General features: G+C 43.9%; 1 protein-coding gene across 2 annotated transcripts in view; it reads left to right on the top strand.

Annotated features, from left to right (window-relative positions):
- DMRT1 (doublesex and mab-3 related transcription factor 1) overlaps positions 1-24,412 on the top strand; it is a 90,118-nt gene that overhangs the window by 64,653 nt on the left and 1,053 nt on the right. The window lies entirely within an intron of this gene.

Below are 24,412 nucleotides of genomic sequence, written 5' to 3'. Positions count from 1 at the left end.
CAAAAAACATCTACTTCTGCTTTATTGACTTATGCCAAAGCCTTTGACTGTGTAGATCACAGCAAGCTATGGAAAATTCTTCAAGAGATGGGAATACCAGACCACCTTTCCTGCCTCCTGAGAAATCTGTATGCAGGTCAGGAAGCAACAGTTAGAATCGGACATGGAACAACAGACTGGTTCCAAATTGGGAAAGGAATACATCAAGGCTGTATATTGTTACCTTGCTTAAAACTTATATGCAGAGTACATCATGTGAAATGCTGGGCTGGATGAAGCAGAAGCTGGAATCAAGATTACCAGGAGAAATATCAATAACCTCAGATATGCAAATGACACCACCCTTATGGCAGAAAGTGAAGAAGGACTGAAGAGCCTCTTGAAAGTGAAAGAGGAGAGTGAAAAAGCTGGCTTCAAACTCAACATTCAGAAAACTAAGATCATGGCATCTGGTCCCATCACCTCATGGCAGATAGATGGGGAAACAGTGGAAACAGTGACAGACCATATTCTTGGGACTCAAAATCACCACAGATGGTGACTGCAGCCATGAAATTAAAAGACACTTGCTCCTTGGAAGAAAAGCTATGACCAACCTAGACAGCATATTCAAAAGCAGAGACATTACTTTGCGAACAAAGGTCTGTCTAATCAAAGCTATGGTTTTTCCAAGAGTCGTGTATGGATGTGAGAGTTGGACTATAAAGAAAGCCGAGCACCAAAGAATTGATGCTTTTGAACTTTAGTGTTGGAGAAGACTCGTGAGAGTCCCTTGAACTGCAAAGAGATACAACCAGGCAATCCTAAAGGAAATCAGTCCTGAATATTCTTTGGAAGGACTGACGCTGAAGCTCCAATACTTTGGCCACCTGATGAGAAGAACTGACTCACTTGAAAAGACCCTGATGATGAAAGATTGAAGGCAGGAGAAGGGGACAGCAGAGGATGAGATGGTTGGATGGCATCACCGACTCTTTGGACATGAGTTTGTGCAGACTCCAGGAGTTGATGATGGACAGGGAAGCCTGGCGTGCTGCAGTCGATGGAGTTGAAGAGTCAGACATGACTGAGCAACTGAATTGAACTGAATACTAACTGAATATTGTACTAAACTGTAATCTTTAGTACTGACAAAGTTGTATGACCCTCATTGCTGTCTAATTCCTAAATATTTCCATCATCCTCAAAAGAATCTCCATATGGAGTCACTCCTCATTTCCACCCCCCTCTCAGCACCTAGACACTATTATTCTACTTTCTATGGATTTGCCTATTTCTGGACATTTCTTATGAATGGAGTCATATAATACGTATCCTTATTATATTTGACTTTTTTCACTTAGCATAGTATTTTTGAGGTTCATTCAAAGTAAGGCATGTAACAAGGCTTCATTCTTTTTTCTAGCCAAGTAACACTTCAATATATGAAAAGGCTTAGTTTGTTTTGAGTTCCAAATGTATTGCAGGTCCTGGCAAAACTGTTAAACCCTAAGATTCTCAAGGGGAAATACTTGTTTTATATCATTCTGTTAAACTATCTTTGAACTCGCCACATGAATGTCTGTAATGAGTAGAACCTACTGTTTGAAATCAAATGACACTCGTAACTGATGTGCCTAGGTTCCCTATACCCAGCCCACCAGGTCGTGTGATTTTCCTGTTTTATATTAATACTATTTACACTAGTCTGCTAGGGCCGCTGACACAGAAGATGGCGGGATGGCTTAAGAAACAGAAATTCACAGTTCTGAGATGTAGAAGTCTGAGATCAAGGTGTCATCGGGGTTGGTTTCTGGGTGAGGCCCCTCTTCTTTGGTCTTTCCTTTGTGTATGCAGAGAGAGCAAGCTCTGATTTCTTTTCCTCCTCTTATAAGAACACTAGTCCTGTCAGGCTAGGGCCCTACCCTTAAGACCTGCCTATGTAGCTTCATTTATGTTCCTAAAGGCACTGTCTCTAAATACAGTCACATTGGATGCTAGGGCTTCAGCTTATTAATACAAAGGTGGGGCACAAAGCTCAGTCCCTAACACTGTTGAAGGGTTTAATGTCTCTGAATGTCTTCCTCTTCTTGATGAGGTTCCTTCTCGTCAGGGCTGGATCTTCCTGGTGCTCAGCCCCCACCCTGCGTCTATGAGTAGCCCCCATCCTAAAACCATCTAGCCCACCAAGAGTCACCCATTAGAACACAGAGGCTCCTATCACCCTTCTTACTGCAGAAATTCCGTGGGTTTTCAGAGCTCTGCGGGCTTCCCTGATAGCTCAGTTGGTAAAGAATCCGCCTGCAGTGCAGGAGACCCAGGTTCAATTCCTGGGTCAGGAAGCTCTTCTGGAGAAGGGAAAGGCTACCCATTCCAGTATTCCTGGGCTTCCCTTGTGGCTCAGCTGGTTAAGAATCCACCTGTAGTGCGGGAGACCTGGGTTCAATTCCTGGGTCGGGAAGATCTTCTGGAGAACGGGTAGGCTACCCACTCCAGTGTTCCTGGGCTTCCCTTGTGGCTCAGCTGGTTAAGAATCCACCTGTAGTGCGGGAGACCTGGGTTCGATGACGGGGTTGGAAAGATCCCCTGGAGAAGGGAAAGGCAGCCCACTCCAATTCTGGCCTGGAGAACTCTGTGGTCTGTGTAGTCCATGGGGTCACAGAAAGCTGGATATGACTGAATGACTGTGGCTTTCACTTTCACTTTCGGGGCTCTGTGCTGGCAACAGGGACCAAGTCCAAATACTGTTCTGTGATAACATGGGTTGGTAGAGCAGATATCAGTGGCCCTGTTTAGGGAAGAGGACTCGCTGTACAGACAGCATAGGTGGCAGCCGACCGTGAAGCTGGGTGGTCGTCTTTCTGATTCAGTGTCTCTCTGGTTCACTTTCAACCTCACCCTGTCCCACAGGATTGCAACCTTTGTCTTCAGCCCTCTGCCTTAGACCTGCTGCAGCTAGTGCAGGAGCCCCTGGGCACGTAGGCCTGTTTATGTTTAAATTAATTAGAAGCCTCCTTCCTGTGTCACACTGGCCACATTTCAGGTGCTCAGTAGCCGTCTGGGGCTGGTGACTCCCGGGCTGGATAGGGCAGAAGCGGTTTCCATCCTCAGTTCTGTTGGGCAGCGCTGTCTCAGACAGTTAGGTGAAAGCTGTTTTGTTAGGACTTTTAGAGCAATGAGGTGGGGTGACATAGCCTTTAAACCGAAGATAAAAGAGTGACACAATGACCACAAGTTCATCAGACACACTTTAAAAGTCTTTTGTGGGCGCATCAGCGCTTATTCAAATGGCCTGTCAGGTTGAGGAGAAATAATTGACTTGGACTGACTGAACTCTGATAAAGTGTGAGTTGATCTTTGGGTCTAATTGTGGTGCGTGCTTTTGTTTTGTTTGTTTTAAATAACATGGAAGGAAGTAAACTAGAACCTGGTTGGTCTTAGTCCAAGAATGATAGTGCTTGCCCAGGGCGGCAAACCTGTCTCATGGGCGTGGGGCAGCATGTGAGTCTTGGTCCTTGCCAACGATTGCTTATGGTAAAACCAGGAGGGTCAAATGGCACTGATCCCTTCTCAGATACAGCAGTTTCAGATACTGTTTCCCATTCCTTGGGGTGCCTTTTTACGCTGTTGGTCGTGTGCTCAGATGCACAGATTTGTAACCGTGATGAAGTCCAGTTTGCCTGCTTTGCCTTTTCTCGCCTATGTTTTTAGTGCCATGACCAGTAAATCACTGTCAAATCCAGTGTCATGAAGCTTTCCCCAATGTTTTCTTCTAAAAGTTGGGTTTGGACCTGCTTTGAGTTAATTTTTATATATGGCGTAAGATAAGGGTCTAGCTTCATTCTTTTGCGTGTGGATATCCCAACCCCATTTATTGAAAAGCCTGCCCTTTCCTCATTGAACAAGGCAGAAGGGGAAAATGGTGAGAGAGTCAAAGTTTGACCCTTGCCTGTGGCTTTTTGTCTGTGATCATCATAGAAGAGTAGGCATTGAATCCTGAATGCACAGCACAGGCCTACACTTGGCATTGATGATCCACCTGGATCTCCATGCGTGCGTGTGTGCAGAGTTGCTTCAGTCCTGTCCTTCTGCCAAACTCCTCTACCCATGAGATTCTCCAGGCGAGAATCCTGGAGTGGGTTACTGTGGCCTCCTTCAGGGGATCTTCCTGACTCAGAGATCGAAGCTGCATCTCTTACACCTCCTGTGTTGGCAGGGGGTGGATCTCCGTGGTAAGTAGATTTCCTGGGGCTATTTTTTACTTTTGTTTACTTATCTCTCCCTCCTATTTCTACTGTATCCCCCCTCCCCCTTAAAGTGCTGAAATAAAGACTAGGATAACAGGGGAAGGGGATCCTTCCACAATCAGGACCCTAGTGGGTAACGCTGTGAGAGCAGAAATGCACGTAAAACTGGCTGGTTTTCCATTTTTCTGCTTGGAAATAAAGTTTTTCTAATGGGGACAGACAAATGTTAATTTTTAAAATACTCCGTTTTAAGGGGTCGTCTGAAGCTGCTTGCCAGTGAGAGATGGCAGAACCTCTTTGAGTGAGCCCCAGTGGCAAAGCCATGGAATCCTTTTGTGTCCTTAGGAATATTCCCAAGGCAACACTTCTGGAGCTGCAAGCAGATAAATAAGCAAAGACGGTGAATGAGAATGCCAGACTGGTTGGCTGCAGCCCAGAGTTGTCAATCACCCCTTAATGTTTACAGGAGCAAAAAGTCAATGTGTAGTTGTTTTAATTTGACACACTCTTGGGTTGAGAGTGTAATTGCTGGAGGGGACAGTTAAGTGGCTGTGTGCCTTGTCAGTTTGTCTGGGTCTGATACCCGTGCTGAGTGCTTTTCTGATGAGCAATAGATTGGGTTAAATACAGACGTAATTGCTCGCTTCCGCATATTGGTCCGCCATGCCTTGCACTACATTTCTCTCAGCACTTGCCTGAGGCTGTTGGGGTTTATGCTGCAAAGAGAGTCCGTATGCTCATTTTCATGAATCACTGTCGATTTTTGAAAAGCAGTTGTTACAGCGCTAAGTGGAGTGTAATAAATTGCACCCCCTCCAGATCCACTGGAGTAAATCAGAACTGCTTATATTCATCCAAGTGGTCTTTTGAGTATAAATGACTTTTTGTTTACTTATCAAACCAAATATTGTCTCCAGGAAATGGAGGCAAATGATTTGCTTATTTTTTAATCCTGTGGATTACATTTTGCTGCAATTAAACCAGAGAGGAAGTTCCATATATAGTTCGTTAAGAAATATCTCCCTGTGCAGTAAGTGAAATTATTCCAAAGTCATTTTCAAGACCAATTCTGGGTGTTAACCTTGTCTCCAACCACTGCTTAAAATGTGCCAGAAAGGCAGTGAGCTCTGAAAAGAGAGTGTGGTTTCTTGCCCAAGAAATTTCTAAGCAAAGAAACTAAATTTGGGAAAGTGTGTTTGTCTCTTTGAATTCCTTGGCTCTGCTTCTTTCTTCTTTTCTTCATTCCCTCCTTCCTTCTTTTCTTATGACTCCACTGGGTCTTTGTAGCTGCACGCGGGTTTTCTGTAGTTTCCGAGAGAGCGGGGTCTCCTCTCATTAGGGACCACGGGCGTTAGGCACCAGGGCTTCAGTTGTTTGTTGCGCATGGGCACGGTTGCTCTGCAGCATGTGGGATCTCAGTTCCTGAACCAAGGATCAAACCTGTGTCCCCTGCATTGGCAAGTGGATTCTTAACCACTGGACCACCAGGAAAGTCCTTGGCTCTGCTTCTTCATGAAGGAGGTGTGCTACACGGTACTTACATGTTCTGATAGCTGAGAGAAAATGGTGGACGTGGCTATATTCATTGCTTCTGCAACTTACAGTGACCAGAGGTCTGCAAGTCTGTGCTTGGGATGCAGATGTTACTCAGTTTGATCATGGTGGCTCTATTATTATGAAATCTGTTTCACATTTAGCACTGGTTGGAAGAACCATTTCAGGATTTTCTTTTTTTTTTTTTTGGTTGGGCCGTTGTCTTCTTTGACTTACCTTTCCCATGGGACTTGCCAGGCACATTAATAATGTCTGTCTCAGTGACTCACTAATAATCTTTTATTTTTATTATACTTTTCCTTTCTGCTAAACACAGATAACAAAACTTGCCACTTCAAACATTTCAAAGTGTAGAATTCAGTGGCATTAAGGACATTCACAATGTCATGCAGCCATCTCAGGTTACTCTAGAGTTGAAGACAATCACTGATCTGGGAGGTGCTAGGGTGGCGGGGTTGTCAACTCCAGGTGGCCCTTCTAACCCACACTGCCCTGCATTGGGTGAAAGCCACGGCATTCGAGGGCTACCTCCAGGGTCCCAGGGATACCCCATTCCTCTAAGAACTACATGATGCCTGAGTCCTATTAATGGTTATATCTACTTTCTCATAGTAATACTTTTCTCTTTATATGCTTATTTTCTTGTCTTCATGGTTAGATTTTCTAAAGATTGGTGTTTTTTTTAATTGGTCCTTTCATATCACCATCATATGAGTTTATTTCTTCACATGTAGATTTTGATTGACATAACTTAATCTGTTCTTAAAGAGATTTTTGAAAATCTTTATGTCTACATGTTTGTTTTATGACCCACAGAAAAAGTGGATATTTGTGGTGATAGAGCCGGCTGGCTTAAGAGAAGTTACTCCCCTAAATAGTGTAATAAATACATAGGATTCACACTCAGATCTATCACTGCCTCCTACCCCCTTGTATTATGCTGCTTCACGAGGGATAAAGGGGTCGTCCCAGGTGGTGCTAGTGGTAAAGAACCTGCCTGCCAATGCAGGAGCTGTAAGGAGCTTCTCCATCCCTTGGAGGAGGGCATGGCAACCCACTCCAGTATTCTTGCCTGGAGAATCCCATGGACAGGGGAGCCTGGCTGGCTGTAGTCCATAGGGTCACAAAGAGTTGGACACAACTGAAGCTGCGTAGCAAGCATGCACAGTGGAGTTTGAGCCTGCTGAAATTCTTAGAAAGGTTACAGTTGAAAGTGCTCCAGGCAGGACCAATTCCAGGAAAGAAACAGAATGATGTCATGTTGGACTTTCGTCATTTCTCCTTCAGTATCCTCACGATAAGTATGCATACTTACCTGGGACTTTTTCTTACTTCTGGTAGCCTACCTACTCCACTCTTACCCATCCCTTTTTTGAGGGAAAAAAAAAAAAAAACTTGATAAATAACATGGTAAAATAGTATTGATTTTAAGTCTTAGTCCTCCGGAGTATTTGAATTTTAAAAGGACATCAGGGTTTCTTCTGAAGAAATGCATCTTGAATGGTAGAATTTCAAATATTTTGGTCCTTGGATGGCAGGCATGTTTTAAAGACAGACTCTTGTCCCCTGATTTTTAAGTCACTCTTTTATACGTAACCACCTTTTTTGTGTACAGGGAGCCAAGCCTGACCAAGCGTGTTGGTGATTGAGGTGCTTTAAATTTGGCTTTATCCCAAATACTATATTTGTTCCCCTACTGTAATATCACATACTTCTATGTCATAAAATATTGTTATTTTATGTCTCAAACATAGATAGACATTATAGTATATTTTTTTCTAGTTGTCAGTTGTTTACTTTGGAAGGTGCATGCCTACTCATGAACAGGATAATTTAGTAAACTTTCTGCCTAAAGTACACACCCCATAATGACTAACAGCCCAAGGAATTGTCCTGTCCTCTGATAAAGACCCTCTGTGTTTAACCAATGAGGAATAATAGTAACATCCACAGCACATTTTTTATCAGTGAATTAGATCTTTTGCAAAGCGGGATTTTCAAAAACCAGAATAGTTTAAATTGGTCTATATGAACAGTATAATTACACTACAGTTAATTTTTTTCTTTCGTACTAGTTTGCCATCAGCCATTTATACTTCCATCAAGATTAAACCTGCTATACAGCTATGTTTTGTACTGTGTTCGTCTAAAAAGTACCCAAGTCAGAGATTTAAGAAGTGAGTACTCAAAAATAACTTTGGAAAACAGCTCCTTTATAGACAGACAGACTAGGCATTTTCATCTCTTGTAGCTGTGTTGTCCTTACCACAAGATCTAGTCTGATAGAATACAGGCCACAACACAGAAAGGAGAAGGCAATTTCACCTGCTTTCTTGTTGACATAGCCTGGGGGACAGTTATGTTTCCACTGGGGCTAAAAATGTGCTGTGCGGTCTTCATTGTAGGAAGAATTGAAGATGTGGCCTCACCATGTAATGGGCACGCGTCCAGGTCTGTGAGGTCATACTGGCAACTGTTGAGATTTACATGAAAAAGCAGTGATTGACACTCTTCCAAGGACTGGATTCGTAGACCGAGTCAGTCGAGATACCAGCGAAATTATAGTGTTAGGAAATTCATTGTGAAAAGTTGGATAAATGATCTGATTTCCACCAAGTCTCCCAACACAATCAGCCATTGACTGTGAGGCAGAGGTTGTCATGTGCCACCCGAAGCTCTCTTCTACAGCAGCATGAAGACAGAATTTGAGCCTCCTATTTAATGCCTGGATCCCAGGGACTGGGACGAGCTTAGTGTGTCATTGACAGAGGAAACGTTAATGTCTGTACTAGGGAAGAAAGGTCTTCACATCTTTCAGGAGTAATCACTTGATGCTGAGTTAGTTCTGGTTTATACTTCATTAATTTTGACTTTAAGTAGGCACTTAAACTCTTAGAGCTTAAAAGAAATGAAGATTTCAGGAGTTGTAAAACAAAAGAATTTTAGCTCTGAGAGAGCATTTTGAAGCCATTGCGCTCAATCCCCTCACTTTACAGATGTGGAAGCGAGGCCCCATGTGCGGCTTGCCTAAGGGATGGTGTGGTCTTAGAGACAAATTCTGTAGAATCCCAAGAGTGTGTTACTGCAAGCTGTCCCCCAACGCTCTGGTTTTAGATTTGAGTCTGAACTGGACTGTGTTAGCCTTGCTGATGGATAGGTTTGCCTGCCGGTGGCCCTGGTCAGGCCCCACGGCATTTCTGTTAGATGTATCCGGAGCCCTTGATACTGCTGACCGGGAGGTATGGGAGCTTGCTGGGTTGACTGGTTCATTTTTTATTGTCTCCATCCTGCTTTCATGGAAAGTCACAGGAGGTGGAATTGGGTAATTACTTACCACTCTGAAAGCTCACCTGCACAGGTCAGCCGGGAAGTCCGCCCTCTTGTCTCGCGTCCATTTGTGGTTGGTGAGGCCTGTGGGATGGGTCCACTTTGATGCCCACCCCCCATTTCCTCCACCAGACGTGGCCTCTGCAGAACACGTCATCATTATCTTAGATGAAGGAAAGCATCACTTCTGCTTTAGGCGGGGGCTCCTGTGCCCCTCTACTCTCTTCTTCTCAGGCCGATGTAACTGGAAAAAATCAGACCCCTTTTTGTGGGACACGACTGAACTTTTTTGTTATCACTTTTTTTTTTTTTTTTTTTTTTGCTGCCTCGGTGTCTGGTTGCCCTCACATTCCCAGATCCTATGGTTCCATATCTGACTCTCCTGCCAGGGGCTCGGGACTCTGGGTAGGGGTCAGCATCTCCTCCACAGCCCCTGGCAGCCTCCCTGCTCACCCCTATGTGCTCTGCTGTTTTGGGGCTCAGAAGGTTCTTCAACAGGGGGTGAGTTCTGAAGAGAATATAGGGTTCTGCCCAGTGACACCCATTATACTGTCTGAAGTACGTGGAATCTGATAGGCAGCAGATGGATACCTTTCTCCAATCATTGACTTCACCGAGTCACATGTTGGATCCCTGAAGCCTCTTTTGGTGGAATGTAGATTTGAAAGATGTGGGCACCAGGATCCACTAGGTAGCTGCTCTTCTGGGTTCATTTGCAAAAGGCAAACGTGTAACTCAGGTGATGCTTGGGGTTTAAAGCTGTCTTTTTCAGCGAAATCTTGGCTTTCTGGAGGGGAGCTTGGGCAGCAGCTTTGTGAACGCAAAGAGGAGGGCTCCTGGCTCTCTGGGTCATGTCAGCAGAGTGGGCTGTGTGAAAAATCAAACCAGCAAACCTGTCAGACTGTGGCCTCGTGGTGGACAGACCCAGGTTCAAGTCCTGAGTACAGAATCTGGCCCTGACTGTCAGCACTTCTGTGACCTTGGATGTTAATCACCCTTTCTGAGCCTCAGTGTTTAAATGAGGATGTTAATACCCACCTACCCAAAGGGTTTTTTTGAAGATGGTAAGTAAAGCACAGTGCCTGCAACGTGATAGGGGCTCAGTGAATGATGGTGATGATTATTAATAATTATGCTAATAAATAATGTGGGCTGAACCTCATCTCACCTAAGTCAGCACTTAGCAGCTCCTGCCTGGGGCTGGTAGTCCAGCCTTCCTCCAGAGTCCTGTTTCATCGCCCCAGCATCCGCCAGCCTGTGCTCATTAGAGAAAGCAGTTCACTCCTACAGTGAAAGCAGAGAGCCATGCTCCCAGCAGTGGCCTCTGTTTTCTTTGATTTGCTTTTATCTTTGCTTTTTGTCTTTTCATATCACTTTTTATTATTATAAAAGCAATCTGTGTTTATTAAAGCAAATTAGAGCCTGTGGCAGCTGATAATTTTTGCTTTTTCACAGAAGGTTCTAAGGACTTTTTAAATAAATGGATGACCTTGGTTTAGCATTATAAAAAATTTCTCCCTTAACTACCAAACTCACTCATTAGCTAATGCTTATATTTGTATATTTTTCTTTCCTTTCAGTTTTATCTGGTTCAGTGTTACAACTAGCATTATTTCCTAATGAAAATAATTAAAAGTTCATTTTATCCTCTCCTCCAACATGAACAATTCTGGAGCCTCATTGAAGCACTAGAAAACGAGACTTACTGTTAGCCAAAAATAATCGTCTTGTAATGTCAGTTCTTTAAATACCAGTTATTTTCTGGTTAGCCACAGGACTCCATTCTAATTAAGTTCCTGGAGACCAAGTGAAGGGGAAGCTGATTATTAGCTTGAGATTCTCTTATGGGTAGATGCTTTGAAAGGCTGTGAGTTCATTATAGGGTGGGGACTCAGACCAGTGTGGGTCCAGAACCTTACTCAGCAAGAATACGTCTTTTCTGTAAATTGTGGAAGCCTGACATAGGAAAAGTAAAATTGTGGAATTCTCCCACATAATGGTAGTACCTTTTGTATGCTGAGCGGTATAGGCAACACTTTAGAAATTTGCTCTGCCCCAAAAGGTGACATCTCTGCAGTGTCTAGAAGCCACCTCCTTGAAATGAGAATACCAACAGGAGCTGGGGCCTGAAGTCTGAGTTCAGCTCTTGGGTGAATTAGTTTAGCCATTTGCCTTTCATCAAGAGCCCCAAGGAGTAAATTGAGAGAATAGAATTGTGTCTGGAGGGGGTTGGGGGAGGTGTTGGGTGTCAGTTGGCCAAGGGGAGACCAGGGGGAGAGGGTCAGGGAGCACCGGATACCTAAGAACAGAAAAAGTGCTCAGAGGTGAGGGAGGCACAAAGGATCAGGGGAAAACATAATTGAGAGAAAATTTACCTTCTTCCTGATTTTGCTTCACATGGTCCCTGCAGTACCTGTGAAGCACTTACTGATTAACTGCTCCCTTATGGAAAGGGACAACAGGCAGAGAAAGGAATAGTGTCGATTGAATATATTTTAGTTTTAATTACTACAGCCTTTAATGTTAATTAATGTCCAGAATTGAGGCTCAGAGTGTTAAATTATTACCCATAGGCACGTGACTAGTAAGTGACCCAGCAGAACCTGGTCCCAAGTGTCTCTGATTACAGGTGTCCCTGTTTTTTTCTTATGAGAACAGAGACTTGTTTTATTCATGGCTATAGCACAGAGCAGATGTTCAGTAAATATTCCATGAATTAAATAACCGGTTAGCACCACACTGCCTTCTTTAATGCTTAAGAAGAGTGTTAGCTAGTTCTGGAGGTAGATGAAAGCATAAAGAGGACCAGCAGTAGCCGCTGTGTTCCTGAGTACTCAGCTCCCTGAGAGCTTTCTTCCTATACCTTGAATATGAAATAAAGCGTGTTCTGAAATTTATGCTTTAAAAATTATGGTGTAATCAAAAGGCTAGGCAGCACATAAACTTGACAGTTTGCATAATTTAAATAATGTTTCTGATCCCCAAGAAGCTTGCAGATAACTGTGGAAGGTATTTCCACATGTAAATTGGTCAGTTTCATGATGAGCTGGTACCTTGAAGCTTGCACCTTGAAGCTGGTACCTTGAGCTTGAAGGAGCTGAGGTCGCCATTTGTTATTTGATTGCTTTTTGCTCTAAGCTTTGAGGGCAGCCAATAATGCACTGAGTGCTGGACTTCCGCTCTTGTTTTCAAATTAAAGATTTAATTACAGTCTCCACTGAAGATGAACCAAGTGTGAAAATACCTGATCTACTGGAATGTGGGATCGAGGAGGAGTGTGTGGGTTGGAGTGAGTGCCCAGGCACTTAAATACTTCAACAGTAGCATTAAGGGTGAAATCAATTATTTTGTGGCCAAATGCTGGCCTGTTGGTTAGTCAGAGTCAGTGAAATTTATATTCTTTATCATTTTTTAAAGCTGAAAGGTTTTTTCTTCTTAGTAGTTACTCTGATAGACTGCAGGCTTAAATCTCCAAGACTTTGAAAGTTTGAAAGATATACATCTTTGAAATTTGTGGAGACTTGGCTTTGTAGATCAGTACATGGTCATTTTGTATTAATGTTGCAGGTATGCTTGGGAAGAATGTGGATTGGCTTCTTGTTGGAGCCAGAGTTCTGCATCAGTTTGTTGAATCAAGCTTTTTTATTGTGTTCTCACGTCTTCAGTCAGTCATCAATCTCTCAACAATAATGAAAGCAATCTATGCAAAATCTATCCAGTGGCACCGTATTACGTATTTTTAAGGTAGTAGTTTTTATAAGCTTCTTTTGTTATGGAGGAAATAAAATGTCTATATACCTTTCAGTCTTCCAGCTTCTGTCCTTAGTGTCCAGAGTGAAATTACATCCGTCCAAGGACTGGCTTTAGGAGTAGATTCACGATGTCACATTAACTCACCATCACTGAGAAAGGATCTGTTTTGCATAAGTGAACTTTCCAAACAACTGATAACTTCTCCTGTGATTGCCAAAGTTCTCTGCCTCTCAACCTTTGATGACAGGGACTTTTACCAAATAAATTCTCTTCTTTCTCACCTTCAGGATGCTGAATCTTTCTTGAGGGGTCAGGTTCATTGCCACAGAGCTCTATTGTTGTTACTCCCAGCTCTCCTGCTTCCGCACCTGCTTTTGAGTTTCTCTCACGTCTTCCTTGATGTGGGCTGGCACCTGTCACTTCTCTCTTGTCACTGTGGCTGCCTCCCCACAGTTCTTTCCATGCAGACTCATCTGTCATGCTGGCTATGATGGTTCGGGTCTAGGAAACAGATGAGCTGACTTTGGCCAGTGAGACTTCCATTCCTCAGCACTGTTAAGTACTGATCTGGGGTAAGGCTTTTTACCTGGTGACTATCAAAGGGCTTTGACCACAAATATGAAGTGGATCCTTCCCTGTTCTTTGGGGGAGTTAGGTCAGTGGTGGGAAAGTGATAGGAAGGTGAAAGTGATGGACACAAATGAGGTCCAGACAGCACATGCTGGGTGTTAGGGAAGGGAGTTGTTTCTGTGCAGAGAGATCGGGGAAGATTGGCTTTTGACCTGTGGAGACTGGGGAGGTGGTGGGGCCCATATGAGCTCAGTATCTGAGGTGGGGAACCCAGCTCTGCAAGGATTGAGAGCAGGGCCGACTCTGAAACATGGCTTACCTGCAGGGAGAAGTGAGAAATCAGATTGCTCCCCGAATGCCAGGCCAGTGAGTTTGGAGTTTTTCAGAAGCTTCCTAGTGTGTTTATTCAGGAAAAAACATCTGGTAAGAGACATGCTTCTGGAAGAATAAGAAACTGGCCATCCCAGGTAGATTAAAATGAAGTAGAGAAGAGTGGATAGGGCAAAGAGATGCCTGCAGGTGAGGGTGACTGGAAGGGAGGGAGATGGCAGGAGGGCTCTGTGCAGTTCAGGACAGTGGGGCCGAGTAGTGGCTTAGGTGGACGGGGGTGGTTCTGAGATAGGACTTGACCTGCAAGTGATGTGTGCCGGCTCAGAACCCAAGAGAGGACAAGATGGTGGCTTCAGTTCTAAACAGGTGAGTTTACATGGCAGGAAGCTAATCCAGGCAGAGATGTTCAGACAGTATTTTTAATACAGAAGTAGTTCTGGGTGAGAAATATGGGCAAGAGATACGAAGTGTGAAGTCATTTGCAAGGAAGGGATATTTAAAGCTTGTGTGGATAAGAGGACCAAGTGGAGTAGTTGAGAGAGTCTGTATGTAGGGTTGGGCTTGGAGAGGAGGACGCTCGGGGGAGAAAGCCTGGAGGAGAGCTGAGGCGGGTGGCAGGGAGAGGACATGTCAGCTGTCAGTGCTCCTGGGCCAAGAGGGAAACCAGCCATTGGCTTTGGGGACCAGCAGGCTATGGGGGACCTTGAGAAAGTGTTTCTGGGGATGAAGCAGCCACCAGTTTGGTAGGCATAACCCAGTGAATAGTGGGCAGTGATCATAAACAGAGACTGGGTGGTAGGTCAGGATTGGGAAGAGAAGAAGAAATGGAGTAAAGGATTAATATAAAAGGATAAAAAAATAAAATCCCACACTTTATACCCATTCAGATGACTATTATTTTAGAAAGAAAGAAAATACCATGTTGTTGAAGATGTGGAGAATTGGAACCCTTGGATAGATTGCTGGATGGTGCCCCTGCTGTGGATAGCTGTCTGGTGGTTCCTCAAAAACTTAAAAACAGAATTAACATGTGGTCCAGCCATTCCAGTTCTGGGTATATATACAAACAAAGTGAAGAGAGGGACTTGAGCGGATATTTGAACATCAGTTTTCCAGGTGGCACAATGATAAAAAAATCCACCTGCCAATGCAGGAGACAGGGTTCCGTCCCTGGGTTGGGAAGATTTCCTGGTAACCCACTCCAGTGTTCTTGCCAGGAAAATCCCGTGGACAGGAACCTGGTGGGCTACAGTCTGTAGGATTGCAGAGTCAGACACGACTGAGCACATACACAGTGTTCATACCAGCATTATCCACAAGAGCCAGAAGGCAGACGCAGTCCAGTATCCCTGAGAAATGCTCAGGGAAACACAGTATGGTTGCTCATCCCATTCGTGTACGTGGGCTGCAATGTTATTCAGCCTGTAGAAGGAGAGAAATAGTGCCCCATGCTACACCATGGGTGAACCTTGGAGACATTATGTTCAGTTTAATAAGCTAGGAACAAAAAGACAAACACTGTGTGATTGCACTTGGATAAGGTATCTAGAATAGTCAGATAGAGAGCTGGAAGATATCAGGCGGACCAGGGACTGGGCAGAAGCACTGCGGAGCTCTTGTGTAATGGTTACCGGGTTTCAGTTTGGAAAGGTGACAGAGTTCTGGAGGTGGCAGGGCGATGCTGGTTGTACAACAGTGTGAATACAGTTAATACCACTGAACTGTACACTTAAAAGTGGTTAAAATGGTAGAGTTTTATGGTTTGTGTATTTTAGCACAATAAAAATACTTTTCATAAACAGAAAACAAAATCCTGAAAGAAGACTGGTTTTTTGGCCAGTGAGAGGGAGAATTAAATAAAAGTTGTCCTACGCTTTGATCAGTACCTGCCGGCCTTTAGTTCCTTCACTTGGTTCAGAGTTGAGCTTGGTTGACCAGGGCCAGCAGGCCACAAGTGAAGCTTCTCCCCCAACAGAGATCGTGGGTTAGTCTGAGAAGTCCCTGAAAAAAAGGCAGTAGTCAAGTTTGGCTTCAGAAAGGATGTGGTTAGGGGGAAAAGGAAAATCTTTTCTTTGAAAGCAAAGTAAAATACTTTTCAAAATGTGAGTTCTTCTCTCCTGAAACAAAAATATCATAAAGCACCAGAGAAGGGAAGGTGCGGTCACATTCCCTGAATGCTTTATATCACTCACACATCAAACCTCTTGAGGAAGTGAAGTCATTTCTTGGTCTAATTGACAGGCATTTTAAACGAACAGGAAAGTGTTTCAAGAAGGACATACATGAACTTTTTTAAAAGCAACTGCAGTCTTATGCAAAGTCTGTCAATACTCTCAAGGAGAAGCATAGCTTGTACTATTAATATTTTCTTATTTCTCTTCACCCTTAGCACAAACCTTTCTGAAAGAGTGTTTTCTTCAGCCTGTAATCTGAACTACCTTATCCATCCATGGTGGCTGTGTTTTATTTAGGAGGTAAAATAACCTGTGTGACTGAGTAGGCATGTGTCCTCCTGTCTGGAACATGCCTGGAATTTTCTATCCTGATTGATTTCATCTGGTGTATGTTTTAAGTGCGTCATTATGTTTGCTTCCTCCTTCTGTATCAGAGAAAAGTATTAATTACTCATCTTAAATTTCCTATAATGCTAGTTAGAAAGAGGAAGGAAAAGTTGGCATAGTGTTAATAGCCAATGCTGATGAAGTTTTGCATTTGTTGTTTTTTTTAAGAAGGTATTTACTGGACATTGTCTTCTATCCTACTACTAGCCTGTCATTTGGAAAAGAGTATTTTCAGATTATAAGCTGCAGAGTTCTACTTGAGAAACATGAACTTTCTCCTCTATTCATTTAATCACAAAGTATCCAGATATTTTTAAATGAAAGTGTTCCTAAAAGCCATACAACCAAACCTTGCATGTTTTGTAACAACATGCTTTATCGAAGACCATGTGATCCCACAGGGAAAGGCTGACCCCCAGGCTGGTGGATTAGCTGGAAACCCATCTCATCTTCTGCCTGGCTCTCCTGGCTGTGGTGTTAACTCCAAAACTTCATCCTGTTTCTTAGTCTTAACAGGAGTTCCATCAAGGTTGAGTTTTCTATCATCTATTACCTTTTAAGGTTGAAACACCTGAGATTCTTTCTTGTCAGTGTGAAGGAAGCTCTCAGCAAAGCTACCTTAGAAATGTCTCTCGTTACAAAATATCTGGACAGAGCCGACCTCGTTTCTAGGCTGGCAAATGCCACAGCCTCCTTTGTGGGTTTGATGCCCTTTGTATCAGAGTAAACAGCTTTCCCAGAATCAAATGGGAAATCTCCTCCAGAGATGACTTGTGGAGGCTTTTTTAGTCTGGTCTGCCTTGGTTCCTGAGAAGATCACACACATATTTAAACTCTGTTTTCAAATGCAGTTGCTCGAATGAACCCCAGCTGTGGCCCCCGTCTTCTGTGAACTAGGCATTTCTGAGTCCCCAAGGATCAGGTCCTGGCTTACCGAGAGCCAGGTTCTTGGCTGAGATCACGCCTCAGGGTGTTTGGTGCGGCTTTTCTCTGCCTCGGTGCCTAGAGTCTTTCCAGCAAATACAGCCTTTGTCCTGTAAAATCTTCAAAACTGTTTTTAAACTTGAGGTACTCTCTGTCAGTGTGGGTTGGCACTGTTTTATGGTGGCAGCATGCCTTGTGAAGACCGAATTCCATGGTCTTTCTCACTCGCTCATCCATCGTTACACACCTCCTGGGTGCACTGCGCTGGGCTAAGTAGTGCACTGTACTTGTTCTTGGCTGAATTTCAGTTTAGCAGGTTTCAGGGTTTTGCCTCATAGACTTTTTCCTTGCCTTGTGGTGGTTCCCCTGGCTGCTGCCCCTGCTCTTGGTTCAGTCAAGTCTCCTTCCCTGTTGGCCCAGCCTCAGGAAATGTGTACCTGAAGTCCCGGAAAACACAAAATAACAGGCTCAGGTTTCTGTTGGAATTCATCTCACTTTCAGCCTTCTGGTGTGTAAAGAAGGATGAATGAAATAAGTACTTCATTTTACTTAATAAAGTAAAAGTCATTCTCCTCTGAACATTGAAACTGCAACTTGTCTGAAAACATTTAGGGAGGTTTGAGTTATGTTAACACTATTTCTTTCTTTTTTCTTCCCCAACCGGTGTTTAATAAAAATCTTACTAATTTCCTGGTCCTGTCTTAGGCAGTGGAGGATGGAGACTGAATCATACTCCTTTAGGGAAGTACACAGACTGATGCCAGAGCAAGGAGCCTTCACATTTACAAATGATTTTGTCATTTATCATCTCTTTGATCCTCAAAGCAACTTGCTGAGATACACTGTTACCCTCCTTTTACAATGAAAAATTGAGGCTCAGCAGTGTTTACTGAGGTGCCATCTCTGATGGCAGAGCTCGTGGTCTTTCCATGCTGGTTCTCAGGGGGCCACCGTTGGGAGCTGGGCTGAGCCCAGCCTAACAGATCCTCTGGAATGAATAGGACTGGGCCCGGGAGCAGGACCCCCTCAGCCTTCCTGCCCTTTTCAGTGTATGTCTGTGCCAGGGAAATAGTCTGCTTCCTCAGAGAGGAGAAGCTGGACCGGAACTGACAAGCTCTCAAGGAAGACTGAGCAGGGCGGGTGGGTGTAGACGGGTCAGTCGAGGGGAGGATAAGGGCAGAGCAGTGATACCAGGAATAGGGCTTAATTTGGCCTGCGGCCAATGCTGAGGTGCTGCCGTCTGTGGGCCACATGTGTGGATGGCTAAATGGTACAGCTGTGCAGAGTGGTGACGTGGGCCTCATGGAGCCCCAGCGTTGTTTGGTGTAGAACCATCCTAAGTGTTTAGTCTGTCCCCATTTTACAAATGAGACAGAGGTACAGAGAGGGTAAGGCGCTTGGCCCAGGTTTTCAGTTAGTAAGTGATGGTCCTTCTCCCAAGCCGGCACACGTCCCCCAGCCCTGCTGTACTGCCTTGTGACTGAGGGTAAGCTCTTGGTCCCTGGCAGGGCTCGTCCGGTCAGGGCTCCAGGTTCCCAGCAGTGGTCGATGAGGGGCAGTGAGAACTCTACTTCTTCTGGGGCCTGATGGCTATGCCTAGTACTTTCCAGGGTTTTCATCTTTTAGGACAAATGTAAGCTCAGAAAGAATACTTTCTGCTTCAAATACTGCTGTCTGAAGGGATGGTTCACTTAATGAATAAATAATGACACTGTTTTGGTATGGTTTAGCATGTCCACAGGCATTCTGCTGCTTGATTTTAATTTGACACCAGCTGTCTTCTTACCCCTGCTCTAAGAATGAAAAAGGCAGAACTTTCGTCATGCGGGACCTGTTGGATAAAGGAGGACCAGGCTGTGTGCCTCCTGGATTTGGCTCCAGCTTTCATGTAGGCCCCAAATGAAGCAGCTGTGTATCGCTGGTTCTTGGCTCTCTCAAGGGACCTCTCTTAAGAGGGCTCTCTCTTAAGAGCTCTCTCTCAAGTGTGGCCTGGAGGAAATAGACCTTGTACTAAATCCTGATTGGATTGTGGCTCCTTCGAAAGCAAGAGTCATCTAGTGTGGAGAGACTGAGACTGCAGACGAGGGAAGTAAGGAAACCCCTGTGCCCTCAGTCATTATCACAGTGGCCTGCCATTAGCCTCATCTTGGAGATGGGGAAACTGAAGTTTCATCAAAGTTGGCTTTATTTCAGTGATGAGGAAAAGAGAGCAGAATTAGCCTGTGTGAGGAGTTACCTTAGAATGTTGTCATGAAGGGCAAGAAGAAGCCATACTATGTTTAGGTTTTGAAACTGAGCATATTTTGGTTAAAACACAGTGAATTAGAGCATCTTTGAATCTTTGGACCATTTGTGTCACCCAGGTACTGCCTCCCTGGATGAGACATGTCCGCTGCGCCAGCCATAATGAGTTAACCTCTCACAGGAAGAAATGTCAGTGAGAGAAGGTCTCCACGATTCACGGGGCCACTTTGGGGGTGAGGGAGCAGCCAGGAGCGTCACCACAGCCATGGGCAAGAGGTTTCTGGGGAGGTGACGACTGAGGAGGTGCTTAGAGGGTGAGTCCCTCTCAGGCAGGGCCACTGGCACAGACATGTCGCTTGTTTACGGGCTTGGTTTGAGACTCAAGTAGGTTTGGTGACCCCTCTGTGAAATAAACCGGGGAGTGTGGGGTCCTGGCAGCTGCCACACTGGTCCAGGGGGATCTTGCAAAGGAGCGCAGCAGTGGGGGCAGGGGAGAAATGCCTGGGCCGGAGACTGTTCTGCCTGGTCCCAGGTGAGCTGGATGGCTGAACCACATCACTTCTCTTCTCCTTTTTTTTTTGTCTGTAAGGTAGCATACAGAAAGGGAACAGAGAGGGATGTGGTTCAGCCATCCAGCTCACCTGGAACCCAGGCAGAACTGTCTCTGGCCCAGGCCTTCCTCCCCTGCCCCCACTGCAGATGGGCTGCCCTCCTTTGCCAGACCCCCCTGGACCAGAGATGTGGGAGACCTGAGTTCGATCCCTGGGTTGGGAAGATTCCCCAGAGAAGGGAAAGGCTACCCACTCCAGTATTCTGGCCTGGAGAATTCCATGGACTGTATAGTCCATGGGGTTGCAAAGAGTCGGACACGAGTGAGCAACTTTCACTTACAGACAGAATCAGAGCATTTCAGCTGAACTCTGTAGCTGGTAAGGGGCTGTGTTGATAATAGTTAAATACGTGCTTTCTGTTATCAGTTCCCTTATTTGTAAAGATGGCTTTCTCAAGAGCTTGCCAGGGCAGTGTGGTAGGTAGCAGGACCCAGGAGAAGCGGCGGCCATGCACCTCGTTCACTCACCAGAGCTTCCTTTATGATGCTTGACTTCTCTCTGCAGCGTGCGCAGTGGCCAGCTGGCCCCTCTCGACACTGCTAGATTTTAACGGACAGTTACGATGATGTTTTCAGAGAAAGGGTCATCTTAAAAGCACCCTCTCTATAGCCACTCACTACTCTTTGATTACACACAGTTAGAAAAAAAAAAAAAACACGTTTAATTGTTTCTACAATTATGATTTTTTTTAGTAAGTTTATAGTAAATGGGGGAGATTAATAAAGGGCTATTTTATTCTCAGCTTGTGGTTTCTAATTACATCAGTTACAGCTTAGCCTTCCTCTTCACTAGCGTGCAGGCATGGACTGGAAAAGAATGAGCTAATCCTTGATAGATCAGGTGGAATAAAGATCTCTATTCATATCTTTACCTTTTATCCCTTGTTCTGAGTGCCAAGAATTAATGCTGTTTGAAAGTACAAGCTGAACCTGCCAAGCTCTGGACAGCTAAGATAATCCTAATTATTTTAAATGTTAGTGAGAAGGGCAGCCGTTCTACTCTGGAATAGAGTCCTCTTGTGAAACATGAAATGTCTGCTAAGTGGTATTGATTGGACATGATTTTATTTCCAAACACCATGGTTATCATGAAGTGGAAGAATTCGTTGTTGAAGACATTTTCATCAGCTTTTCATCAGCCTCTTAGGCCTGCAAACTTGAGGAAACCAAAGAGGCCAGCACTTTTGTTTTTTTTTCTGTCAGCATCTAGGTGAAGAGTTGCTAATAGTTGAAGAATACCACTTGCATTTTTATTTTTAAAATGGTTTCTTACTGGGAGCTTACTAGTATTTAGCATATAGAGAAAGAACAATTTTTTTTCTCAAGCATTAATATCCTATTTTTTCACCTCACTGGAGGAGAATTATTCATTCCAGTCCACTGACTCCCAGCAGATCATTCAAGTTAAAAGTCAAGGGTCTTTGCAATGTCAAAAGATTTAGCAGTTAGACTCGGTTTTGTTATAGAGAGGTGGGTTTGGGGGGATAGTCTATAATATGTTCCAAGAAGAATATCTGTGATGAGATGACATCACGGAAATCATCTGTTTTTTTCCCATCAGCATTGATGCAAGTGATTATGTGTAAGGTTTGTTTTGAAGTAATAAAGAAAGACCGTTTAGCTTCTGTAGATTATGAATAGGCTGCTTGAGAGAAAACAGATACTAGGCTTGCTAGTTCAAAGCAGGGTCAGCCTCAGAGGTTTACCCACCTTTCATTGTAACGTGAAAAAAAGATCAGATGGGCACTTTGCCCGTTTCCTTACTTTTCAGTCTCCACTTTGGCCTCCAGAAGTCATTTCTTCCATTTCTGTAAATGCTGGGAGCCCACTGATGATTACAGAGTAGCGCAGTCCTGATTTGTCTATTGCTTGAGAGAGCTTCCTGCTCCCATCCCCACCCCCACCACCAGAGCAAAGCACTCCCATCTTCACTCATGCAAATAGTGGTGTGTTGAGCATCTCCAGCAAATTATTCTTTCTTTCTTTGGGTTTATTCCCCAGAGTGGAATTACCAGGTCAGAGGGTATGAACAGTTTTATGGTTCTTATTACATGTCACTAGATTGCTGTCCAGAAAGATTGAACCAATTTCTAGTGCTACCAACCGCATATCTTTCCCCACAGTCACATAGACACTAGGCATTAGCATTTTTACAAAATAATATTGAGGAACCTTTTAAATTGAAATTAGCTGCCTTTAGGGCTCATTAGAGTCAACACACACAAAAAGAGAATTTTGGCTTTTTAATTTTTAATTGGTATAAAGTGATTTAAAATGATCAATTGTTCTTTGCCCCGGTGAAGTTTAATGAAGCGGCATTTAAATGAAGAAGGTACCTGAGGGACTATATTTAAGGGTAATAGTAAAATAAATTTTGGAAATTAGTCACTAAGGTAAATACTTAGTAAATCTTTGATGCACTTGGAGCTACTTTTATGAGATGCTATACAAAATGAGTTAAACAGATACTGTCCTTAACTTCAACATTGAAAGACAGTGCTAAGCCTTTCAACAAGAGTAAAATAAACATGGATTTAAAGTTTGAGAGGAGAAAAGCTTTAAAAATATAGACATTTCCCAAAACAGGTTGAGTTCATTTATTCCAATCTTCTCTGGAGTGCAGCCGTGCAGTAAGTAGGCTTGGAGCCTCCCTGGTCTATACAGGTGACACACTCTGCACATGTTCACAGCCCCAGGTCAGAGGAATACTTTCCAAGAAAATATCCACAAGGCAAGTTAGAGTGAAAGGGGGCTATCCCTGGATCCCTTTCTTTTGCAGAATTCCCACCCTTCCCTTTTCCAGTCCCAAGTCAGCTGAATGGGGGCGTCAGGGTGTGGGAGGCATCCCTAGGTGAGCTGTTGTTACCTGTAGGGGAAGGCAATCTCAGGGCTCAGAACTTGTCTGGAGAACGCTCACCTGTTCCTTTATAGCCTCTGAATCAAGTTGACAAGGGTCAGTTATTTTGCCTCCTCAAATTCACACAGACATTAGGAAGTTTCAGTGGCCACTGACTAAATATGGCACCCAAGGGTGGGCTAGTGCGTGGGTGAGAACAAGCTGACCAGGGTTGCAGTGCCCATGGCAGCTTCCACAGGGTCCCCTTCATAAAATGGCAGACTAATTCTCTCAGTGGGTGGTTTAAGGGTTAAATTTACATACTCATTGAAGTAGGTGACACACAAGAAGCAGTCAGAGAACATTCATTCCCTTTCCTATCGCATATGCAGAGGACCTTCTGTTACTGGCTTGAGGTGAGGATGGGGGTGGGCAGGTTAACTCACAGACTCTGCTTGGCCCTTAGCTGGCTCTCCAGGGCTGGGTGTAGTGACAGGATGTCAGAGCAAAATCTGCTGTCTGTAGATACAGCATCCTTGGGCGTGTAACACAATTCAGAGATTATCCTGGATTTGCATGGAAATTTAAATCCATGTAACAGTTCAAATTTAGTAAGAAGCCTTTATGAATAGCAAAACAAGAAAAGAAAGCTTCAGGTTTCCTAAGTTCCAAGTTCTTTTGGTTGCTATTATGTATTTATATATGCATGTGGACAGTTTTGTGGACATCTGTAAAGTACTCCTTTAAAAAAAAAACCTTACAGATTAGTACCCTTGCTTTTTATTTAATTTACTAAATCTAAACAAATACTCATTATCAAAAGTAAATTGCTTATCAGGAAGTTACCTACTTTGTTTTTCAAATTTATTAACTCACTAAGTTTTCAGATCATTCCTTATGTAACTGGATATTGACATAGCTATTCCAACTATCCATCTGTCTGTCTGCCCATATGTCACATTAGAAGAATGGGACTTTCTGAAATAATTTGGTCCAGTGGAGTGGTTAAAGATCTGCTTCTTAAATCCCAGCTCTGTTCTTTTATTTCTGTGTGGTTCCACTAGCTGCAGCAAAACCTTCTCCAAACCCATAACAAGCATAAATAGTGTTCTCTTGTAAAAAGGTCTCTTTTCAGCATGGTAATATACCTTATTAAATTCCAAACATAATAAGTATTGATGGCAAACACATCAGGACCCAGTACAGCTTCTACTATGATTTAGTTCTCTACAAATGACTTCAGCACTCAGCTCCCAATGCATTTTGCTAATTACATCATAGATTTCCCTATTGATGAACACAAGCTGAATTAACACAGGAGCACTAATGTACCCTTTCACCATTATTGTTGTACAAGAAGCCGTGGCAGATGCTGGCAGTTAGTTACACAAACATTAGTATTAACGATTGGCCATTTGGAATTGGTGACAAACTACTGCCCGGCAGAATCCTGAGGCTGAAACCAATCAGGAAGTTA

The sequence above is a fragment of the Capricornis sumatraensis genome, chromosome 6 (assembly GCF_032405125.1).
Source record: "Capricornis sumatraensis isolate serow.1 chromosome 6, serow.2, whole genome shotgun sequence".
NCBI classification, from domain to species: domain Eukaryota; kingdom Metazoa; phylum Chordata; class Mammalia; order Artiodactyla; family Bovidae; genus Capricornis; species Capricornis sumatraensis.
This window is presented reverse-complemented; position numbering and strand designations above follow the sequence as displayed.